The following is a 21,823-nucleotide window of genomic DNA, read 5'->3' as shown; positions in this document are numbered from 1 at the left end:
GTAATGATCAAGATTAGGTAAAAGGGAGGGGGAGGGGGGGAACCCACAACATTTTTACTTAAAAAAATATTCGAGTGATCCAGGCATGGTTTGGGCAGGCTGCCAAGAGGAACCCTGTCCATCTTTGATATCTTGGCTAACTGAACTGAAATATGAATTACCAAGTTTGATGATTTCAAAATAAATAAGGAACCAGATTCTTCTAGGAAAATGGTTTATGTCATTGATGTCAACAGAGAAGGAAGCAGCCCTGAGTGGATGGATTGGCGATGGTAGCGGACAAACTGTATGCTTCCCACTTCCCAGCTGGTTGACTTCGTGCCTCAGTTTCTTCCTCTGTAACACAGGGATCATAGCCCTGGACACACAAGGCTGCTAAGACCAAATGAGCAATACCAGACGAGGCACTGGGCCACCACCACCGGCCAGTCAATCAATGTTAGCAGGTATTATCTGCGGACTTTTAGTTAGCAGCAGAACATGTAGGTGTGGGGTGTGGAGGCAGAGAAAACAGCAGCTACAGCAGTGCTAAGCAGGAGTGGGGGGGGGGGGGAGCCCCGGTGGCTCAGCGGTTTAGCGCCACCTTCAGCCCAAGGTGTGATCCTGGAGACCCAGGATCAAGTCCCACATCGGGCTCCCTGCATGGAGCCTGCTTCTCCCTCTGCCTGTGTCTCTACCTCTGTCTCTCATGAATAAATAAATAAAATCTTAAAAAAAAAAAAAGGAGTGAGAGAAGGGAGGAAGACTGAGGCACTTTCTGCCCAGAATGGTGCCAGATGGTTAGTTATTACGTCCTGCATGTTAAGAAGCCAGTAAGTCAGGGTGGGGACAGGTGGAAGGAGAAGTGGACAGAAAGGCCAAGCCTAACACAGTTCAGTGACAGCTGACAAGAGGCCTGGGGGATTACAGGACACAGACCGGGGAGCCTCAGCCTGACATCTGAGAGGCTACCCACCCTGTTGTTTCACAGACAAAGTGAAAAGGTAGATCAAAGAAGGCAGGAGATTGACTTAACAAAGTCACATGGTAGATCCTTTTAAAGGTTGGATTCATGGCTTTTCCAATAAAAGCCACCTAAACACTTTTTCAAGAACATAAAATGTTTGCTGAGCTTTGCCCAGCAGCCTGCACACCTGACCTGGTTAAGCTCACCCACCTGAATCACAAACTGAGATCTGGGGGGAGGGGGGTGCTTATGGGGTCATAGAGGTCTCATTCCCAAAAATAGCCTGCCAGCTTCCCCTCCCCTCTCTTCCCTTCCCTGGATCAGAAGTACAGTACGGGGGAAGGGTTTGAAGTTGACATGACTACCCTCTGAACTTCAGTCTCAACTGCAAAATGTCAGGAGGTGGGGAGGAAGTAAGGGATCAGAGATAATGTTGAAGGTGAAAGGTACCCTGCAGGTACTTAAATGCATGTCTCTGACTCCTCCACAAGCGCAAATACAAGGGGGCCTGTGGTACTGTCAGGAATCGAGGCTCCTCTTTATTCACCTTGTACCCCTACAGCAAGGCGGACAACTTCTAGAATCACAGTGACTTGGAGGTCTGTGCTGCCACGATGCCTGCCTATCACAGCTAGGCTTTGGCACTCAGCAAAGGGGACACCGCAGAGCCATGGGTTCAGAGTGCAAGATGATGTTTCCTGTCTAGGAAGTGAGTGACACCAGCACACAGTGCTGCTGGGAGCATCAGCTGAGCTGGTGCTAGTCCAGGGAGTCCCTTTCCTGAGAGAGCCGCATATTCTGTACACTGAAGCATCCAGGGCTGCCCATCCCCAAGTAGGTAGGCCCCAGGCCCAGCTGTCTAAGTCCCGACAGGCTGAGGCTGTCACCTCTAGACCTCGAAAGTCCTTAGATTCTTCCCAGGGACCGCCAGAGCAGGAGGAAAGCTCCCTCCATGTAGCCACAGAAGAGGGGCTGATGTCCACATGTCCCACATTCCTACTGTGAGCCCCTGGAGGGAAGGCCCAAGCCTCATGCAGTGATTTAGATGAGATCTGAGCCCTCCTTCCAAGGCCTCCCTGCAAACTGGCTCAGAAACTGCAAACTCAGAAGGCAGGCAGGTGATGTCCCTGAGGTTAGTGGGCGTGAGGGGGAAGAGAGCCATGGGGACTGTGGTAAAGTGGACAGAGCAGCTGCTAATCAGCTCCAGCCACGGTGGCCAGGCCGGGATGTGGCCCAGTGTGACCACATCTTCTGAGCTTTCAAGAGAAGCAAAATGAAATCACTTGGCTGAACAGCAACATCTAAATCAATGTTTTTAAATCACTGCAGAAGTCAACAATCTGCCACAGCTGTCCCCTGCCCCATTTGGAGGGCAGTCTGTGACAGACCTGCCATAACCAAGGCCATAAATATTGGAAGGCCAATTGACTGAACCAAACTCATTCCTGATCTTGCAGACGTTAGGCATTGTGGCCTACGGACAGGACATGGAAGCTCAGAGAGAGAAGTGACTTGCCCAAGGTCATACCGGGTCACATATCAACAGCTCAGGACTAAAACTCTGCTCTCCTGAGTTGAAGATCCTTTTCCTACCAATCCACCCCGTCTGCATCCTCCCTGAACAATTCTTTCTTGTCAAAAAATAGATAAACTGGGCAGCCCCGGTGGTACAGTGGTTTAGCGCCGCCTGCAGCCCTGGGTGTGATCCTGGAGACCCGGGATGGAGTCCCATGTCAGGCTCCCTGCATGGGGCCTGCTTCTCCCTCTGCCTGTGTCTCTGCCTCTCTCTCTCTCTCTCTGTGTGTGTGTGTGTGTGTGTGTCTATGAATAAATAAATAAATAAATAAATAAATAAATAAATAAATAAATAAATAAAATCTTAAAAAAAAAGATACACTATGTATGTACTATGGAAGTGAGACAATACCAAATTCAAGACAATGGTTACTTTTAGAAAAGCCATGGACCGGCCTTCGAGCCTAGAGACTGAATTCCCAGTCCAATTCTGCCCTAAACGGCTGGGTGACCCTGGGCAAGCCCCTTCCCTTCTCTGGGCCTCAGTCTCCCTGGTCTACAAAGCAGCCAGTTGACTGAGCTAGCTTCTAAACACCTTCCAGCTCTGAAATCCCAGGCATCTGTGAGGTATTCTCACCGCTTGGTACTTTGTGGCTGCAGATGAATATAAAAGAATAATAATAATAATAATAATAGGGAGGGCAAGCCCACATTTGCTGGGAAGGAACACTACAATTTTTAGTGAAACCTGACTCCTGGTTACTGGAATCCAGAAAGAACCATGGTAATGCTCAGGCAGTTTAACCACCATCCGACAGTTAAACAAAAACACATCTGGTTTAACTTCGTTTTCCTCATCTCCTCCCCCAACCCCCTACCCTCATCTCAAATTTTACCCCTTAATTTGAGAAGTCAAATTAAATGCAAACAATTGATTTCATGCCACAGTGAGGTTGAGAATTCAGCATGGAAAACTTTAAGCATGAACTTTTTCTGGGAGCAATCATGAAATGTTGGGGGGGTGGCATGAGGGGGTGGAAAAATAGAGACTGTTCTTGAATGTTCTGTGGACAAAGTTGCTAAGGGCCTACTGTGGATCCAACACTCAGAGGCCAAGTGACTTGCCTCAAGTCACACAGCAAGGACTGGAACCCAAGATGCTGAGCCCAGAGCCAGGATTTCCCCTGCTGGTTATTTAGGCCTTTGAACCTAAATAGGGCCTCTCTCTCTGGCCCCATATGGATTGCTTTCCAGTGCTGAAGGAAAAATGCCCTGGGAACATAGACCTTCTCAGCTACCAAGCCTGGTGCATCCCAGTATTGGAAAACCATTTATGATCTTGCTGGCCCCTCATAGCAGCTACAAAGTACACATTATTAACCCATATTATAGGTGATTTCCTCATCTGAGGCTCAGAGAGGGAAAGTGACACGTTCAGGGTTACGTAGGAATGCTGGGAATAAACCTCCAATCTACGGCCCCCAGCTGCCCTCTAAAAGTCAGGATACCTCTGGAAGCAAAGGGAAAAAAAAAATGAAGCCATACTGCCCAGCCTTGCTCCAGTCTGTGACTACGATGCCCTGGGAAAGCTGAGTCAGCATTCCTGTGGCCGCGCAGATTTCTGAGCGCTGGTCCTTAGCCCAGCTGGCTCAACTCTCCCCGCTACGCCCCGAGCTCCAGGGTCTGTACTAATAACTTTCGTGGGGCCTATTTCAAGGTGAGAACTCTGGGCTGTGCTGCTGGATCCTACTCCTGGATTAAGAGGACCTCTTACCCAGAGATGTGTAGAACACAGATCGCCTGACTTGGGATTCTCGCCACCTGGTCCCTCACCCCAGCTCCCCAGGTAGCATCTGTGCATCCTTGCAAAAATCCCTTCCATCTCCAAGACTAGTTGCTTTATCGGTAAGGCGAGGACAGCATCTAACTTGTAGGTAGTGTCGGATAGGTAAGCTCCTGGACAGGAAGGTCTTGAGCTCTGTTTCACTCCATTTCCAAGCTGGGACACGGTAAGGTATGAGAACAGGCAGAGGGCGGGAGGCCCTGGAGAGGTTAACAGCCCCACACTTGTGCCCAGCACAAAGCTCCAGGCTCCTGATCAAAGCTGTGTCTAGGACAGTAGGAGGTGGCTTCTGAGTATGGGCAAGGGCACCGTGCCATCCTCTAGGGCAGCCCATTGGAGAATGGGCAGAGCCTGGGTGAAGGTGGGTGACCTGGGTTCAGGGGCAGTTAGTGACATAACCATACGCCCAGGGTTAGTACTGCATTTTTTTGCTGAGATTAGAGCTGACGGTACCAATATTTTCTTAAGCACAGGCACCAGCTAAACACCTTGCACGCATTAGTCATATCCACGTCTCACCACCAGTAAGTAGTTTATTGATGTCCTCAGCTTAAAAAGGAAGACACTGAAGCAACAACAGGACACAGAACTCGTCTCAGGTCACACAGCTAGGTTACCTTTCCTATTAGCGAGAACAAAACTTTGACCAACCAATTTTACACGTGTTATTGCATTTTAATCTCCTACCTTCTGAACTTATTCTAATTCTATGCGAATGTCCAAATATTGCTTTGCGAAGAGGGATTGTCTGTTCTCTACTGCTGCGTGGCCAGCACTTAGAAGAGGGCTTGGAGCAAAGCTTCATGGGTGTTGAATAAAGATAGTATTTTGTTGCTGGCCTCAGTTCAGTTATATTTCTCACAACCATCTCGTGTGAACCTCGTGTGAACGAGGCACACTCCCCATTTTACAGGTGGTGCCACGGACACAGACGCTCATGCTGGTCTCACTCCAGGGGCAGGGAAGTTGGGGAGCTGGGTCAGAGGCCTATTCTGCTTAGTGAATCCAGATGCATGAAGTTCAGCAAAAAAAAAAAAAAAGGGACAGAGGGACAAGATGGACAAGGGAGTAGAGAAGGTGGCATGGAGGGGGGGAGGGGGTGACCCAGGTGGAGAGGAGCGAACGTTCGGAGAAAGCAGGTTTGGAGGGTGGGTAGGAGTGGAGTCCTGGAACTGAGGCTCTGCTCCTTCTCTCTTGGGTAGCACAGTGGAATCAGGAACCTAAGATCGTTTGGATTAGAGTCTAGGTTCAAGTCCTAGTCTCATCACTTGCTTAATTTCTCTAAGCCTCAGTCTCCCCATCTGTCAACCAGATGATGCATGTCAAGTGTTGGAGCGGGCCTGGCACACAGCATGCAATCAATGAACAGCTGTCACCCTCACTAGTGTGGGAACCAACCCTTGCTTCCCTGGGAAGTCTGCCCACCTGCAGTTCTCCCCAGTTCAAAGCTCTTTCTGGCCTGAGAATGGCCCCCTCTTCTGATCTCCAGTGTTTTCCTCCTCCACCCAGAGGCCTTTGTAAAGGCCACCTCCCCATTATGTGTTGGGAAGGGGTCAGAAGAGACAATGATGGGGCTTTTCTCAGCTTCCACCCCCATCATTGTGACAAGGCATTTAACTTTTTTTTTTTTTAATTGAAAATGGGCATGGGAACCAAATCTGAGCCACTCACCTGAGCACTGCCAGAGGTCATCGCACAGCCGGAGGTGACTGCACAGCCAGAGGCTCCAGAGCTCTGCCCCCTCGGCTGCTGTGCCCACCCCAACCCCCAGACAAACACCCACTGGCCCGGACGTCCCCTCTCCCCATCCCCCCACCCTGCGGGTCTGAGACAGCCCCCTCCCCCAGGGCCTCCCTCCCTCCACCTATCCCAGCTCTGGCCCAAACCACTTGGGACCTCACAGGGACACACTGGCCCCCTCCCCAGGAGGCAGTGGCGTGATCTCGAGGTCCGCAGGTGGGAAGCATGGCAGGGCACCAGGCAGGGCGCTGGGGCTGGCAGCCTGATCTCCCACGAAGGGGGTATCCTCCGGGCTGCTCAGTCACGGGACACCGGGGAGAGGAGCACGGATGGAAGGTGTTAAGTCGTGGGCAGAGGCCTGGGAGGCAGGACACCCCAGGACTACGTAGTGGCGGCGCTCCCCGCACGGTCCCCTTGGCCAGCGCTCCCCGGGGCGCCACGTCCAACCCCAGCCCGGCCCAGCGCGCTGCGGGAGCCCGGGCCGTGCGAGCGCGGGAAGCCGACAGGTGCTGCGGGTCCCGAACCCGCTGCCCGGGGGAGGGGGCGGCGCAGAGCTCCGCGCGCTGACCCTTCTAGCCATCCTCGCCGCCACCCCCGGAGCCGCGGAGGACGGAGGAGGGACCGGGATCCACCACGTCCCGGGGGGTCCCCGACAGCCGGGGGCGGCACCGAATCCTTACCTGAGCAGAGTTGGTGGGCGAAGGTCCGCCCTGGGGTCGGTGCGCCGGGACCGAGGGCGCGGAACGGCGGGAGCGCGACGCGGCCGGGGCCACCTCCCCCGCGGGCTTATAAAGGCGGCCGAGGGGCCCGGAGAGCGGCCGGGGCAGCCCGCCCCCGCCCCCGCCCCCGCCCCCGCCGCCGGCCCCGGCCCGGTCCTCCCCGCCCCCGCCCCGCCCCCGCCGCGCCCCGCCCCCGCCGGAGCCCGGGCCGGCACCTGGGCCACGCGGTCAGGGCGCCCCCTGCCGGGAAGCGGGGTGCCCCCCCCCCAGCGCTCCGGCTGGTGCGGGATGTGATGCCGGGGGTGGGAGGGGGCTGGATGCAGGGGGGGCGGGGGGGCTGGATGCAGGGGTGGGGGCTGGCAGCTGCTGGCACGTCCCCGGCCCGCGCTCCGGGCCCCTCGGCCTCCTGGCCTCCCGCCGGGCCCCTGGCCCTGCCCCCTGCGAGGTCAGGCGCACTCCCGTCTCCGCGCGGGGATCCCACTCGTCCTTGGGGCTCCAACTCCGTCCCGGGTCTCTTGGGGTCTTCCTCCCGCCCTCGGCCTTGCCTGCCCCTGTCTTGTCTGCCGGCGTCTACCTGTCTCCCTTCGGGTCCCTCCACATCTCTATCCGTCTGCATCTGCGTGTCCTCCGGCCACTGTCCCCCTGACTCTCCCTGCGCTCTCTCCTTCCCACTTCAGACCAGCGCTGCCCCGCTAGGCCTCGTCCCTGCCCTTGGACTCTCCTGGGCTAGGCCCAGAGGAAGCAGAGGGTGACCTAGGAGGGGTGGCTTCTGGAGGGGAGCCTCCGCTGGACGGGGGCTGTTACCTCTTTTCTCCTGAGAGAGAAGGGGCCCGGGCAGCATTCATGCTGACCTGTCCCAGCCGCAAGCCTCCTGGGTGACAGGAGGAAGCCACTCTTCCTAGCAAGGCAATCAGCCAGCCCAGGTTCAAGACTCCACCCTGGTGACTTTGGACAAGTCACTTGGCCCCTGTGGATCCACCTGCTTCTTAGCAGGCAGACACTGTCCCTTCTGGCTTCCCTCACGACGGGCTGGGACAGTCATATGAGACAGTGGTTGGAAAGTACACAGGAAACTCTAAAATTCTAGATAAATGTGGGGGGGGGTGGACAGGAGCAGATGCTGAATGCTACAGGCCCCATCCCTGCTCCCCGGGGACCAGCCCCCCACGGACAGGTTGGGGGGGTTGCCCCCCATCCCTGAGACCCAGACTGAGTTGGAATTCTGACAGTCTCCTTCCAGGTCCCCAAGCTCTGTTTGAATGTCTGCAGTGACAAAGAACTCACCACCTCCCAAGAAAAGGATATTCTTAATGGCCCTTAGGGCTGCCTGGAGCAATTTGTGCCTCTAACCCACAGCAGCCAGAGATTTGAAGGCAGTGATCTTGGGTCCCCCAGATCCCTGTCATCCTCAATATCTAAGCCCCAATCTTCCTGCAGTCACCTTTTCCTGATGGGAAGAAGGGGTCAAGTCCAGAGCAGATTGAAAGCCATGTTGGCACCAGGAGAACCACTAACCAGCCCAGAACTCTCTTACCTGCTCCACGGCAGCTCAGGGCCAGGCATCTTGCATGTAAGATCTCCCAACAATCCCATTTTACAGAACAGAAAACAGAAAGAGCATATGACTTATCAATAAGACTGGAGCCAGAACTGGGACCTGGCTCCCATTCCTGGAAGAATGTCTTCCTATTTGTTTTTCTTCCTGTTGTTTTAGCAGTTGGTACAGTTTCTTTGTTTATCAGAGCCATACAAAGTTTCCTTTTGACATACGTTCATGTTTTTTAAGAAGTTAATCAAAACATTGAGTAAATATTTTTTATTTATGTGTTTAATGGGTTAGGTTATTATGGCAAAAATCATGGAGGTGGTAAATGAGTGAATTTTAGCAAATAACAACACTTTTCCACGAGACGTTGTGGATGAAAACATCCAGAACTGAGCCTAGAATCTGAGAGGGGGTCTGTCATTGCTTCCCAATGCCAAGGAAGGGTTTAAAGATCCCAGGAGGCTTGAGATGGTGGCTTATCATCAAATGAGCCAACGGCAAACCCCCAGGCATGGAAAGTCTGCCTGTTGCAACCTGGACAGAGGCTGGGAGGCAGAGCCAGCAGGAAGTTGGGGGAAGCCCATCCCACCTATCATGAGCCCCCAACACCTGCCCCTGACTTCTGATTTCCCCAAAGCTATGGGGACAGCTCTTCTGGTTGTACCACATGGGCAGCATTGGGGCCTCTGTGTCTGGGTGATTTTCCTTAAAGTTCCACCCCACCTTGGGGGTCCATTGATAGGTTATCAACAAAATGAACTGCTGCCTGGGCATCCCCGCCACCTTCCTCCCTTACCTCTCCTATCCTGCTCCTGGCCTTTGTCCCACAAGGAAAATTCAACTTGTGGCAGGAGACACCCAGCAACTATCACTGCCCTTGCTCCCTAGGTATCTCCCCTCCTGGTGCTATCAGCATAGCAGGAAGGAGGCATGGATAGGAAACTAGGAACCCCACCCTCCAGCTTTGCCCTAGCATTCTGGGGACCCTGAGAAAGTCACTCTCCCTGCATCGGTTCAGATGCCCTGTGGCTGGTTGGACTGACAATCTCTAAATCCAGCTGAGATTCCAGGATTCTAGGACCACTCCGCTGGTAGAAGGCAATTCATTACATTAGGTTTCTCTACAGCTATACATACCTTGTCTCTGGGGTTCTTCTGTTTCTTGTTGGAAAAATAAGCAAATTGGACTGTTTGATCTCCAAGCTCTCTTTGCTCTAAGAACTAATGATCTCATGATTCTCACAATAGTTTTATTTTTTTAAGATTTATTTATTTTTAAAGATTTCATTTATTTATTCATGAAAGACAGAGAAAGAGAGGCAGAGACATAGGCAAAGGGAGAAACTGGCTCCCTACTGGGAGCCCAATATGGGGCTCCATCCCAGGACCAGTGGGCTCACAAACAGATCAAGGCAGCCGCTTAACCACTGAGCCACCCAGGTATCCCACAGTTTATTTATTTTAGAGTGACCAAGAAAGATGAAAGAGAGAGACAGCAAGGGGAGGGGCGGAGGGAGAGGGAGAGAATCTCAAGCAGACTTCCTGCTGGGAACATGGAGCCTGATGCAGGGCTCTATCCTAGGACCCTGAGATTATGATCTGAGCCGAAATCAAGAGTTGGATGCTCAACTGACTGAGCTAGGCACCCCTTCACAATGGTTTTATATGGTGCCCAGGGCAGGTATTTATAATCCCCACACGAGATGAGGAAACTGAAGCCCAAAGATGTTATTTACCTAAAGGTCAGGATCAAAGCTAGGGCTTTTTCTACTTTTTTCTACTCATTCATTTACTCCCTATTTATTTATTATTTTTTTATTCTTTATTTTTTTATTCTTTATTTATTTATTTATTTATTTATTTATTTTTTCAATGATAGTCACACACACACAGAGAGAGAGAGAGAGGCAGAGACACAGGCAGAGGGAGAAGCAGGCTCCATACACCGGGAGCCCGACGTAGGATTCGATCCCGGGGCTCCAGGATCGCGCCCTGGGCCAAAGGCAGGTGCCAAACCGCTGCGCCACCCAGGGATCCCTATTCCCTATTTATTAAGACCATACTATGAGCCCCCTGCTTTTAACAAGGCCTGAAGTTTACCAGGTAGTAGAAGTCAAGTTTGAGATGAAAAGGCCAGGAGGTCCAGAGTTGTAATTCTCACTTCCACTGCCCCTTCCCTGGGGAGCAGTGGGAAATGCTATGATGGGAAATGCTACATGGAAATGGAGGGTACACGTGGGTCAGGCCCTGGGTGGAGAGGAAGGAAGGAGAAAGAACAGAGAAGAGACAAAGCAATGAGGAGTCGGTTCTGCCCCTCCCCTGGGGGTGGGGTGGGCAAGGAAAAGACTGCCTGGCTGGGAAAAGACTGCCTGAGGTCTAGGAGGATATTTAAAGGGGACGGGGTCAGGAAATGCTTTGCCTGTTTTGACCCTTGTATTCGAGGCATCGTTTTTCTCAAGCCCAGGCATGACCAAAGTTTCATTTACTTGCCTCCCATTGCCCCTCCAGCACCCCCTTCAACTCCATAGAACAATGAACCAAGGAGACTTAGGACAAGGCACTTTCATTAAACCAACATGAGGCCCAACATTAGCAAACACTGACTTCATGATAGGCTCCGGTCTAAGTCTTTTGTACCTATTAACCCATCTACTCCTCACAACAGCCCTACAGAGTAGGGCTTCAACCCCACTTCACAGATGAGGAAATGGAGGCATATCATTGGCGCGGTCATCGGCAGAAGAGCCCGCCAGCCTAGTGGGAAACGAGATGTCACTTGTTCCTCTCTGCAACACTGAGGCTGCATCGTCAATGTCCCTCCTCAATTTTCAAAGGGGGAAGCTCTCAGATCGGAGAAGTTTAACTTGATTCATCCAACAAATACTTATTAGATGCCTGGTCTGCGCCAGGCACTGTTCTAGGAACTGGGGACACAAGTGAATAAAAGATTTCTGTCCTTGTAGAGCTGACATTCTAGTTAGGGAAGACATAATAAATAATGAATGTTATAAATACACAAATTATACAGTACGTTAGAAGATGTTAAGGGAGTAGATAAACAGCTACAAGGGTGACAAGTGGGGCAGATCGTGGCAGTGAATAAGGTGTTCAAGGGCAAGAAGATGACACTGGAGCAAAGACGAAAGGCGAAAGGTGAGAGAGTCCCCAGCAGGAGCCCCCCTCCAGGCAATCAGAGGAGAACCTGAGCTGCCTATGTCTGATGCCTGGGCTTTTGAACTATGTGTAACATGCCCTCCCAGGACAGTTCTTCTACCCTCCAAGCCTCATCCCAGCCCTGGCTTCAGCCCTAGTCCTGAATTTACCCCCTAATCCCGCCCCAGCCCCTGTCCTAATCTCATCTTGAAGCCTAGCCCTTGCCCTAGCCCTTATCTTCTTTAGTCCAATGTTTTAGGCAGTACTAACCCAAGGTGTCCCTTTCACATGTACAGCTCCATCCCTAGGGTTCCAGGTCCCTCCTAGTAGTCAGCTTGCAGCTCAGTACCCTAAGAACTGGCCAGTCCCAGCTGCTCTTAAAGGGATCCCTCCTCACAAAAGGGGAAGCCCGCTTGTGAGAAACCCCATTGTCCAGAGAACAATGTCCCTATTTTGTCCTTTATTTCTAAAAGGATTTATGAGCAGGCTCTGAGCTCCAAGCTCCCAGCTCTGAAAGGGAGCATGTTGCTTCCTATTCTCAGCCCTGGAGAAGGCAGGCCAAAAGGAAGGGTCAAGGCCATCTTCTGGGGGCTGGATTCCAGAGGCCAGAGTAGATTCAGGAAGGCCCAGCCATAGCAGTTTCATGGCATTTCCAGAATGGAGGGAAGAGAGACACCATCCCGAATGATTAGGAGAAAGCTGGCTCTACCCAGGAGAGCAAACCACCCCAACACACAGGGTTTTCAACATCTCTGATAAAATCTTTCTTGAAGATTCTCCCATCCTCCTGCCTGTGCATTGACCTACCTATCCACCTCCCTATCTTCTATGGACATATCTGAGATGGGCCTTGGAGATGATCCTCCTGGAGGCTGCACCACTTTGGCCTCTCACTTTCTGTCAGATGCAGTCAGGGACCTGAGGATGCTTTGGGGCATACATGATGGCAGGCCGACATTGGTAGATTGAGGATTATAAATAAGCAATAGTCTTAAAGGCTTAGTAGGTAGATCTAATCTATTTGCTTTTAGTCAACTACACAGACTAGTAACCTAAGCCAGGGACTGCCACATCTTTGTATCCAGAACATGGCCTGAGAATATCTATCTCCTGTCAACTGGTCTTGGGCTCCATGCATCCCCTTGCCCTTGGTTTCACGGAGGGCCTTTACCTTGATATGCCAGAGCCATGGCAAGGGTGGAGAGGTACTACTGATTGGCCTCTTGTCACAAGTCTGCATACCAGCAGAGGCAAAAGAGTAGGAGTTGGGTGTGTTTGTCAGACAAAGAATGCCTGACAGGATATGCTTGTGAGGGACCTGAGGGGTGTTCAGTTTTATCTCCTGCCAAGGCTCTTACTTCCTGGCCTCTGCTTGCAGCTTCCTGGCCTCTAAATACAGCTTGATGTAGAAAATTCTGCTTTCGACAGGAATTCTGGACTTGGTGTCAACTTGGATTGCAGACCTCCAATCCAAGATGCAAAGGGTTTCTCTTAGCAAAGCTTTCCCCCTTCCTCCCCTCCTTTCAAACAGGCCTATTTCCAAGGAGTCCTATCTCTCTTGCAGGAATTTACTAATGACTGCAAGAAATGAATGACCATTCCAAAATCTTGAAATTTTCTACAAGTCTCTGTACAGAGCAGCCTTAAAGGCACCTGGCTTGAATTCTGAGATTCAACCGACTACAGCATAAACCAACTCCTTCACCACCAGCTATTCGAGAATGGCCAACTTCTCAGCCACCTATCGTCTGGGGTCCACCTATCGTCTCCCTACCTCCTCAGCCCCACAAGCTCTCAGCCTATTACTTACAACACCCCACTTCTGGTCCCAGTTTCTTTATTGGCTAGAAATTGTAACTGACAGAAAAATCCAGCTCCTCAGACTGGTTTTGAAAACGAAGAGAATTGGGATCCCTGGGTGGCGCAGCGGTTTGGCACCTGCCTTTGGCCCAGGGCGCGATCCTGGAGACCTGGGATCGAATCCCACATCAGGCTCCCGGTGCATGGAGCCTGCTTCTCCCTCTGCCTGTGTCTCTGCCTCTCTCTCTCTGTGACTATCATAAATAAATAAAAAAAAAATTTAAAAAAGAAAAAGAAAGAAAACGAAGAGAATTTACTGGCCCGCAAAATGAAAAAGTTTACATTCAGGAGAGAAGCTTTGCTCAGTGGCGCAATGATGTAATCAGGACCTGGTTTTTCTTTTTCCGTGTCTCAGCTCCTCTTCCTCCTTCTTGTCCTGGTCCCATTCTCACCCAGGCCAATGTTACCAGCTTACAGAAGTCACCTTTAATATATCCACAAGAGTGGAAATCTATTTCCCCAACCAGACACAAGTCTTCGGATTGACCCAACCTCCATTGTGGGCTCCCTAATACAGTCACCACGATGACTGATTCAAGCCAATCCAGGCCCACCGGTGGAGATGGGATGGAATTCAGTTCATCCAATCTGCTCTGAAAGAAGGGGAGAGTGAGTGTTGGGGAGGCAACTCACAAATCTCCCCCATGCAATGGCTTTAGGACTTAGGCAACTACTCACATTCTGGCATTTATGGAGTACTTCGTACTTGCCAAAGCACTTAGAAGAAAATAATAATAAACATTTTACATGTGTAAAGTATGGTATTTTAAAATATATATAAACCATTTATGTTCATCCTAGAAAGTTTAAATGCAAAAGGAAAAAGAAGATCAAAATACCTTGGCATCTTAACACACAGAAATATCCCATTTAACACCTTGGTATTTATGCTTCCAGATTTCAAAACAAAACAAAACAAAAATTCTAAAAGAACAGGATCATAGGATATAGACTGAGGGTCCCTGCATTTCTTATGTAATAACATAAACATTTCCCCAATCCCTCCCAGATTTTTAAACCTTCTGGATGCATTATCTCAGCTTTTCCTCTGGATGGAGGTTATTAGGATCCTCTTCTACAAATAATTAAACAGAGGCTTGGAGAACAAATCAAGAGCAGGCAGCCAGCATGCAATTCCCAGCCCCTAACCATGGGGCCTCACGGTCTCAGAGTGGGAGAGGAAGAATGCATTGCTGCCTGTTTATGAAGTGACCAGCAAGTGCTCTTGGTAGGTGAGAGTGACCGTATGCCAACCCTCAGGACAGTTCAGTCTCCTTTCCAGCCTCCTCCTTGGTGGTTCCAGAAGGCTCTGGGCACTCAGAGGAAGGAAAGCCATTGGTTTAATCTTTATCACCCCAAAGTGCAGTGTCATGGAAACCCAGGGACTCCAGACTCTTCCTCTACCTCTAAGGGTAGGGGTGGTGTTAGGGTAGGACAGAGGGCAAACACTTCACCTCAGCCGTCACCTCCCCCAGCCTGCGTGAGAGTTCTGTATGGGTGCAGCACTGGAGTTAGCATGTGATAGGTGGCCTCAGAAGGCCTGAGCCTATCTCCTGAGCAGCTTCTCCTGAAAAGGCTGTAGTGATAGATAGTGACCCAGACTCCAAATCAGGCTACCTGGCTTCAAATCTGGCTTCCTTGGCTATGTGACCTTGAGCAAATAAACCGTGTGACCTGAGTGCCTTCTGCTGTGAAATGGGCATGGAATTGTTGAGAAGTTTAAGACAGTTTTTTTTTTTGTTGTTGTTGTTTGTTTGTTTTAGATTTTATTTACTTATTTGAGAGAGAGAGAGAGAGAGAACATAAGCCAGGGGGAGGAGGAGAGGGAGGGGGAAAAGCAGGCTCCCTGAGGGGAGCCTGATGTGGGGCTAGATCCCAGGACCTTGAGATCATGACCTGAGCCAAAGTCAGATACTTAACCAACTGAGCCACCCAGGGGCCCCAAGAAGTTTTTTGTTTTTGTTTTTTAAGATTTTATTTATTTATTCATGACAGACACAGAGAGAGGGGCAGAGACACAGGCCGAGGGAGGAGAAGCAGGCTCCATGCAAGGAACCTGATGTGGAAATTGATCCCAGGAATCCGGGATCATGTCCTGAGCCAAAGGCAGGCGCTCAACCAGCTGAGCCACCCAGGCGTCCCGGGGCCCCAAGAAGTTTAAGGCAATCTATATAAACCTCTTTGGAAGAGTGTATCATACATAATAAGCACTCAATAAATATTAGCTATTGCTATTATTTTATTAGCCATCTGTACTGAGGATCCTAGCTGCAGGTAACAGAAAACCACTCCTGCTGTACTAACAGGAAAAAGGAATTTACTAAAAGGAGTTTTGTTCTTCTTTTTTTTCTTTTTAAAGATTTTATTTATTTATTCATGAGAAACACACACAGAGCGAGGCAGAGACATAGGCAGAGGGAGAAGCAGGCTCCATGCAGGGAGCCCGATGTGGGACTCGATCCCCCGACCACAGGATCACAACCTGAGCCAAAGGCAGATGCTCAACCGCTGAGCCCCCCAGGCATCCCAGGAGGTTTGGTCTTGACGGCCAAGGGCAGGGAGGCTGCTGGACCTCCAGAAGAAATTGGAGGCAGGGGATTTGATCAGTCACCAATCCAAACCACCTCCTGTCTCTGAGTTTCTCTGCACCTGCTTCACGTTCTTCTCCCTGGGGACCTTCTTCCCCTCTTCCCAGTCTTTGCAGCATGACCTCGCCTCCCTAGGGCTGCCCACCAAAGCGCAGAAGGTGGTGCAGCCAGGGGTGCCCAGGAGAGAGGACCGGATTGGCCCGGCTGGGTCACATGGGCCCCCCCGAGCCAATCAGCTCTGGAGGGGGCGGGGCCACACTGTGCCAACATGGCAGGTGGTGAAGAAACAGGGACGGGCTTGTGAGTGGAACCAGACATCCAGGTGATGGGATTCTCTCACCCCACTTTCTTCGTCGTAAACCACGTGTACTCCTTGATTCTCAAAATGGGAAGCCATACTCTCGTCCCCGCGACCTCCTTACGTCGAGGGCCCGCTCGAAGCTTCCGTTGCCCTCGGGGAGGCCCGACCGCAGTACCCACTGCGCATGCGCACATGTGCACCTGTGGACACAGCCGACTGCACCGATTTCAGCCAGAACCTAGACTCGCCTCCTAGCTCCACGTGAGCTGAGAAACTCCGCGGGGAGGGCAGCTGTCCATCAAGAGAGGCAAGGTGAGATCCTCCTGGGCGGGGTGGGGTGGAGCCATGTGGAACCTGAGGACCTGGAGCATGCCCGCGGAGGGAGGAGGGCGCAGCTACTCAGAGGGAAACTGAGGTAAGAGTGACCTGCTGCCCTAGCCGCTGAGCAGGTAGCTCCAGCCTCCGCCTCTCCAGTCTCAGCTTTCAGCACAAAAGGCCTGGCAGAGCGTGATTTCCTGGGCTCCTGGAGATCCCTGAAATTTCCAGCTACAGCCTTAACAATTCCCGCTTTTCCCAATTTTTGTTCTGTGTCACCAAAAATGCCCTGCCAGGAACATTTACTTCCTCATTTCTCCCTAAAATGAGCCACAAAGCATCCAGCTTCCTTATTTCTTCAGGGAGAGAAGACACAACCCACCCACCCCTTTATTTCTCCGGCTTAAGGCCTATGGGGGATGTGCAGGCCTGTGCCCATGTGTGTGCCTAGAGCGTGCACCAGAATCACATCCATTTAAGGACACTTGAAATGCTGGTGTCACACCACAATACTCTTCTTGTCTCAGTATCACCTGATCTTCCCAGGAGGGAGGGGATAGAAAGCAGCTTGCCCAAAATGGCCTGTAGAAATGAACATTATGGCCTCCCACCCCAGAGCGTGGGCACTGCATTCCTTAGGGCAGCAGGGAATGGTCTTTAGGATGGAGAAGCATCCCAGGGCCTCAGAGTTGGACTGGTCATGACACGTCAAAGTACGGCTGGAGTAGGACTTCCAGGAAACTATTTCCTTCAGGCATCAATCTCGGTGCTTGATATAGAAGCTACTGTACACCAGGCAACCATTCACTGGCAAACATTGCATCTGCCTGGGAGTGGCCCTACCTAGCTCTCTTCCTCCCTCACAGTCTCCCCACTGGGCCTAAGGAGCTCAACCTAGACCTGATTCCACCCTCTTCTCACTTCAGTAGATCTTCACGGAAGATTTATTCAGATTCAGGGAAGACTTTTTTTTTTTAGCACCTACTATGTGCTAAACCTACTATGTAGAACCTGTCTATAATCAAATTATACATGTACTTATTTCTTCTCTCTCTCTTTCTCTTTTTTAAAGTAGGCTCCATGAGGGTTGCCTAGGTGGCTCAGTTGATTGGGCATCTGACTCTTGGTTTCGACTGGGGTCACCGTCTTAGGGTTGTGGCATCAAGCCTCAAGTCAGTTCCCAGGCCTCAGCAAGAGTCTACTTGAAATTCTCTCTCTCCCTCCACCCTTCCCCTTGTGCACATTCTCTTTCTCTAAAGTAAATAAATCAAATCTTTAAACAAATAAATAAAGTAGGCTCTATGAGCAGCTTGGGGCTTGAACTCATAACCTCAAGTTCAAGAGTTGCATGCTCTACTGGCTGAGCCAGCCAGACCCCCTGAGCCCTTCCTTTTCAAGAGCCACTGGTAACACAAATCTTATTTAGGTTGGGGCTCTGCCTGGATGGCGTGCGTAGTCAGTTAAGTACCCGACTCTTGGTTTTGGCTCAGGTCCTGATCTCAGGGTGGTGAGATCGAGCCCCGAGTCAGGCTCCGGTTCAGCATGGAGTCTGCTCGAGATTCTCTCTCCTCCCTTTGCCCCTCATGCTTGTGCTCTTTCTCTAAAATAAATAAATCTTAAAAAAAAAAAAGACAAGTTGGACAAGGCATGGTCTCTAAAATAAATAAATCTTAAAAAAAAAAAAGACAAGTTGGACAAGGCATGGTCTAGGGCCCTGCCCTGCTCTGATAGACTATGAGGTGTCTTGTCACAACTCTGCATTATGATAATAACTGGTAGACAATTTCATTTCTTATTCTACACCTGTGTTTCCTGATCTCTCCATGTCCCAAGCACAGAGGGTGTGTGTGGAGTAAACTGGGATTGTTTGCTGAGAATCCAGCTAAACCCAGGAACAAAAGGCCAGTTCCTGACTGGCTGGCTAAAAGGCTGATGTCAGATTAACAGCACAGAGTGACTCTGACAAGTGACACACCAACATTCTGATCCTGGGTGCAGCAGCAGTCCCCCTGGGCAGGGCTGGGTGATACTCCCACCCTGTCCCACCCTCCCTTAGCAAGCAGAGTGGTTGGGCTAGTAATGTGCCCAGGACACCAGCAAAGTAAGAGAGTCTCCCCAAAGCCAAACATAACCCAACAACAAAAGTCCATTTTGACAATCTTATTCAGAACTTTACGATCAGTAAATTTAAAATACAGAAGTATAAGATAATTTTAATTGTGGTATACCTGTTAGGTATTTGTGGTTTGATGTTATTTGTACTTTGAATTTCATGAGAAGAGGTTGGTATGGGACACCACAGTGCTCAGACATCTAAAGGGCTAAGGTGGGTCCCGATGGGACTGGTGGCCTCAAGTCATCACCTTTCTCTGAGTGGAAGGACTCGTCTGTTTTCTTATCACTGTCTCTTAAAATATCTTAAGACCTTCATTGCAAAACAACGCTCAACTCATGTGGTATCAACTGAGTCTAAGTAGTTTTGTTTATATTATTTTTTTCCTGGGGTGGGGAGATGAGAGGGAGGAAAACAGTCCCCAAAGAAAACAATAACAAAGTTGTTAATTATTTTTTTTAGCCCAAGCTGGTCCTTTGCCACTTGATCCTGGACCAAAAGAAAAATACATTAATCTCTAGGGTATTTTGGAAATAGGTGGGGACAGATGTTCCACAGGATAGGTTTGAGTCTATGGCACTGGTTTGGGACAGTGTGTTTCGTCTGGCTTACAGCTAGATAGTTGCTGGCATGCCCTGTGTCAACACCTGTACCATTACTGGTTGATATACTTCTTCAAGTAGATGCATTTTTACTTTTTTTTTTTAATTCAAGTTATTTTATTTATTTTTAAAATGTCTATTTATTTATTTATTCATGAGAGAGAGGCAGAGACACTGGCAGAGGGAGAAGTAGGCTCCCCATGGGGATCCTTATGCAGGACTCTATCCCAGGACCCCAGGATCATGACCTGAGCCAAAGGCAGATGCTCAACCACTGAGCCACCCAGGTGCCCCTCCAATCAATTTATTTTAGAATGAAATCTCTGTTCTAAATGGAAAACTGATCTCATTTGCCCTAAATAGAAGGTAACCATCACCATAGATTCAGTGAATTCTAGCTTTAATCTGTTGCCTGCCAAAGGCTTTAAGTAGGGAGGTGTTAAAAATATCTTGATTGATAGTCTGAAATAAAATTGAAAAAGGAAAGCCTTCTCAATATGTGATTCAAGGTTACTTAAGACCACAATGTGGGTATTACCCCAAATAGTTGCCTACTCTGGCTTCTTTGGGGCTGCAAGCTCCCTGAGGGAGAGTGATAGGTGGAGGCCGTTTGTTACCATGGCAACCCTGCACCCCCCACCCCGCCAGCTCTTCCATTAGGAAGCCTGGTTTGCTGATGGTGGGGGAGCCTGTGCAGAAGAGTGGGAGCAGAGTTTCACTGACTTGGACTGCTCCAAGTACTGGGATCTTACAAACAGGTTGCGACTAGAGACTTGCATCATCATCATAGTCTGAACCAGAGGTCAGGGTGAGAGGCAGAGCTCTTCTCTGGGAGCACAAGTCCTCAACACAGTCCCAGAATTGGCTTATTGATGCTTGTAATTCTAAAAGAACAATAATTTGTTGCTACTTCCCCCATGACCCCTAGCCAGTGTGTACTTTCCCCTATTTTCAGCATTCAGTGCTAATTACCTTTGGGGGCAAATTGCCAAGGATTTGAATGGGATGTAATTATTTTCCCAATTTAGGAATTTTATCCCCTCCCCATCTTTGGGTGCTTTGAAATTCAGCTCTGCCAATTATATCAGCATCAGTTTTACTTTTTCAAATCCCTAAAGCATGAGGGATTTCAGAACCAACCTGGATCTCATGGTTCTGATGTCAAACCTTGCCTGATGTCAAACCTTGCCTTCTGATTGGACAGCCAAGTTGGAACCACACATTTGTCACTTGCTGGCTGTATGTCCTTGAGCAAAAGTACTTCTCAAAAAAAAAAAAAAAAGTACTTCTCTTTCTGAACTTCAAATGGCAATTCATTCACTCTTCAAATCAATCTAGTAAATAAATCCTCACAATAGCTGTGAATGTGTCCCTGACACATGGTAGGTATTCAAAAAAATTCACTTTTCCTTTCCTTTTTGTCTTGACACCTAGGTTTTCACAGTTGAGAAAGAGACCACTATTCCTAATTTGATCCCTGAATCTGAGGTAGACAAGGGTGAATGAGTGAGTAAAGCATCACCTCCATGGTCCCAACCTTCAGGTGCTAAGCCAGCATCAGCAGTCACTGATTGCTGAGCACCTACTGTCTGCCACACACCCACACACTGTCAGCAGGATGGCTGCTTCCCAGAATATTTTTGTGCTTTCAGGAAACAGTTTTTTGGCTTCACTCTTGCTGGCTCTGTCTTCCATATGAGGTATGAAATCCTTTCCAGAATGCCCAGACATGGATGTTCCCAGATCTTAAGTAATGGGGTATTTCTAACCACCACCTCCACTCCCTGTCACACACACTAGATGGAAGTTTCCTTAGGATCAGCAGGTGCTCAGAACAGCACCACTACCCCTCCCCACCACATCCAGCTGCCTGGCCATAACCAGTCTTTCTACTTCATAGAACTTCAGTTTCTTCAACTCAGTGGAGATAACAGTACCCAACTGTTCCCCAACACCTCAGTCCTGGTCCCCTGAGTTCCCATCTCACTGGCATGGCCTTTCATCCATGGTCACCAGAAACCCAGATGTCCTCCTTGTCTCTCCCTCCCTATGTCCAGACCATTGCCAGCTCCTGTTTTGTTTCGTTTTTTTTTTTAATAAGAAAGTGTATTCACTGTTCAACGGTTGGCTGCCTTTTTTTTTTTTTAGATTTTATTTATTTATTCATGAGAGACAGAGAGAGAGAGAGAGAGAGAGAGAGAGACAGAGACACAGGCAGAGGGAGAAGCAGGCTCCATGCAGGGAGCCAGATGTGGGCCTGGATCCCGGGTCTTCAGGATTACACCCTGGGCCGAAGGCAGGCGCCAAACCAGGGCTGCCCCAGCTCCTGTTTGTTTTACATGATAAATCCTTAAGTATTTCTAAATTCTGACCACTCCCCTCCATCTCACCACCCAGGACCCTACTCAGAGCAACCAGTTCCTCATCAGGATGACTGCAAGGCCTCCTCATGGTCTTAGGATATAACACTACTCTCTCTTCTAAGGACAAACCTGATCATATCATGCTTCTACCTCCAACCCTGCTGAAAGCCATCATAGGTGCCCCCTTGCTCTTGTGCTAAAGAACTGATTTCTTCCTTT

At 49.9% G+C, this 21,823-nt stretch overlaps 1 protein-coding gene across 1 annotated transcript in view; it reads right to left on the bottom strand.

The window, feature by feature from the left end:
• ALPL (alkaline phosphatase, biomineralization associated) overlaps window positions 1-6,849 on the bottom strand; it is a 52,968-nt gene extending 46,119 nt beyond the window's left edge. The window contains exon 1 of the mRNA XM_055332864.1: window positions 6,725-6,849. The gene's annotated coding sequence lies outside the window, so the exon portion shown is untranslated. The remainder of the gene's footprint in view (window positions 1-6,724) is intronic.
• Window positions 6,850-21,823: the final 14,974 nt, after the last annotated feature.

Source organism: Nyctereutes procyonoides, unplaced genomic scaffold, assembly GCF_905146905.1.
Source record: "Nyctereutes procyonoides isolate TBG_1078 unplaced genomic scaffold, NYPRO_anot_genome, whole genome shotgun sequence".
NCBI lineage: Eukaryota > Metazoa > Chordata > Mammalia > Carnivora > Canidae > Nyctereutes > Nyctereutes procyonoides.
Note: the sequence above shows the minus strand (reverse complement) of the source record. Positions and strands in the feature narration are given on the sequence as shown.